The 3,185-nt window shown below is 39.2% G+C and overlaps 1 protein-coding gene across 1 annotated transcript in view; it reads right to left on the minus strand.

Annotated features, from left to right (window-relative positions):
* Positions 1-3,185, minus strand: part of MTOR (mechanistic target of rapamycin (serine/threonine kinase)) — a 67,319-nt gene that overhangs the window by 31,825 nt on the left and 32,309 nt on the right. The gene's annotated exons all lie outside the window — the stretch shown is intronic.

Raw genomic sequence — 3,185 nt, forward strand, 5'->3', positions numbered from 1 at the left:
GAAGTGCAAGTGTTTCAAAGCAACGTCACAACACCTGAGCACGCTACAACACACCCTACAGTCCAATATTAATACTAGTTAACATTTGGAATGGAAACAGCATAACCTAACAAAACAAAGCATGTCAACTGAGAGCAATGCAAAGAGACTTTCAACGGTCTTTGAATACACTGCTGCAGATATAGGCACCTTTCAGAAATGTCCCTTCTTGCCTGCTATCATCAAAACGATCGCATATTTTTCCCCCCGAGAGGCCTGTTGATCAGTAAGAGACAAGGAAATCTACAGTATTAAAGGGAGTACTCTGAACAGACAAAAGAGGGGAAATTTTCAAGTAAGTGCTATATTTCTTCTGTCTGTGGAAGTTTCCTTTCCTGACAACTAAAGAACCAAGCTTCTAGACACACTCTGGATATCTGGCAAGGTCAAGTAAAATACTCTTGGGAATAGGACCTCAGAACGGCTTGAGCTCAAATCAGATTTCGTCAGGCTAAGAATGCACCATAATCACAGTTCAAGAAGACAGGCACCCAACAATGGGAAGGCACTTGAAAAACACCCGTGCCTTTTTTTAGCAAGATAGTCAAAAAACATACTACCTCCACACTTCCCAAGGGAAAGCTAGGCAGCAGTGCCTCATAAAAGTGATAAATGGCTGTCACATTTCATATCCTGATGATTTAAAGAGCCACTGGCAGACACATCACTTCCAGCATGTCAGACAGTTAATTACTTCCAACTTATCTTTCTTGTCAATGCTTCCCGACAAAATTGGCCGTTATCTTTTATTCTTTAACAATTAGCACTGCTCTTTTGCTGATGCTCCCTGGTGCACTCAATTACTCCTTTTTTGTTTCGTACTTTCTTGGCTGTCCAAAGTAGAATCAAATGTTTCAAAGCTGTCTATGGTTAGGTTTAAGCAAAGGGAGGGGAAAGAAGGGAAGGGGAAGAAGACAGACTTTGATTTAAAAGAATACACAGCAGTAGATATAATACTGTGTTGTCATAATTAATCATAAATTACTCTCTTGTAACAAATGATCTAGCCCACACAGCGAGTAAAGATAGGTAATTCTGTGGACTAGGATAAGCCACTGACTGGGAAATCTCCGGTCAATTATTTAATGTTTTGATGTACCACATTAAAATAGTGTATACACAAAATGGGGGGGGGGGGGGGGGGAGCACAAACAACATTCACTGCTTTGGCAGAAATGGACCTAAACACAGAGAAGTTCAACTGTCAGGAAGAGTACAAAAATCCCTCCGAAGCAAGACTTATGCATCAAAGTGGGCTTTATTAATATGGCTGAACATTCACTGACTTATTTCTTCAGAGTAATAAAACCTTTGTAATCAGTGCATTGTTTTGCTATTCAGTTTTACAGGCTAAGGGAAACACAGTTGTGTGTGGATTAAGTTCTTGTGTTTTGGAGGGTTTTTTGTTTGTTCTGAAAGACCTTGGATTTCTGCTTTTTCTCATCTGCTGGATGCGGTGTGCTCTGAGTGTTGGAAGTCTATTGACAGTTCCCAAAAATCACCAGTACCACAGCTGACTGGAATGTGTTTTCAACAGACTCACAACTCTCTGCGTACAAGTTCTCTGAGAGTGGGCCTGCAGATTGTACTTTTCTTGGAAAAGCATTTCCACATGGAGTCCTGTTAACACATTCAAAATACATGTTTAGAAATCATGGCATTCTGTGCTTCCCTACCCTTTCACCTTCCTACCATTAAGGCCTTGCCCCTCGCCCTGCAGATCTGATGAGGTCTGCGCTCAAGCAGAATCTTCTTAAATTTTGTAACACTCTTAAAGCACTACAGAGCTGTTTTCTAGTTATTGTGCTGGAGACTGGACAGAATGAACAACACTACAGAAAAGCATCCAGGCACACAGAAGAGGCCCCGAAGGGCTAATATTCCAGCCAGGCGGAGTTGCCAAGGGGGTTTAGTCACAGTATTGCTGCTGGAAATCAGGGCAGTTTACCGGATTAGAATCAGGGGAGTAGATTTCTCCTTGTATCTGGAAAAAGATAACTACAAGATCTTTCTGGATTAAAGAAGAAGGTGGGAAAACATCTCTCAAGATAGAAACAATGCTGCTGGCTAACTCAGCAGACAGTAACTTAAGTCTTTATTTACTGGGTGGTGTCCTTGCAGTTGTTCCAAATTCAGGATAATACGAAGTTAATATTAAAGGTGAAGATCAATTGTTCTCCATATCCACTGAGGGTAGAACATGTTGATCTGTTAGATCAATATGTTTAGAAGCTAGAAAAAAGCCACCGCTACCACCTACTTTACTTGAAGGCTCGGCAGCAGGCTGTAAAAGACTACTACTGTTATCTCCTTACTTGGAAGTTTTTAGGTATAGGTTTGGTAAGCCATAGGTTACACGTCATCTTTCAGGAAAGGCCTAAGTATTCAGCTATGCTGCCTGGTATGGACTGGCAAAATCTTCCCATATTAATGCTCAAGTGAAATATTTCAAAATTATGTATTTTAAATGCCACATGTACATACCTAAAATCTTCTGAAACTATTTTAAGACAGAGCTGTCCTCATGTTTGCAGGTAGACTATTAAAATGGGAGATCCCAGAAACAACAAGATTGCATAAATCATATCAACAAGATTTTGATATAGTTTGAACTAATGTACTAATTTCACTGTTTAATACCCACCATTTGATTTCACATTTTATGCAAAGTGATTAGAAGAAACAACAAAACAACATTAAGATCCTTATACTTTCCTTCAAAATGAGGATTAATTAGTTGCAAAACTGATTTTCATCAATGACATTTTATATGCGTTTGGCTCACCTGGACTCACTGTGTAATTACATAATGCAGCACAGTAGAATTAAAATTGATGTCAATCACAATAACAAAAGCATTAATTCCTATATTCCAAGTGCACAATCTTCAGCAGCTGTAAGGGGCAGCTGGATAAGGAAATGAGACTGTCACAGAAAGCTTTGTAAGAAGACAGTTAAATCCAAGATTATAGATAGTTTTTTTCCCCCCTGTTTATTAATCAATATTTGTACTGTAGCCAGGATAATATCCAATCCTCCTGTTCAATCCTAACCTATTTGCAGCACTTGGTCATGATGAGTGGGATATTAAAATGTGTAAAAGCCTTCTAATGAAAAAAATTCTGTAGGGATGGAATGACATAGTA

This window comes from Pygoscelis adeliae, unplaced genomic scaffold (assembly GCF_000699105.1).
Source record: "Pygoscelis adeliae isolate BGI_AS28 unplaced genomic scaffold, ASM69910v1 Scaffold36, whole genome shotgun sequence".
Classification (NCBI taxonomy): Eukaryota; Metazoa; Chordata; class Aves; order Sphenisciformes; family Spheniscidae; genus Pygoscelis; species Pygoscelis adeliae.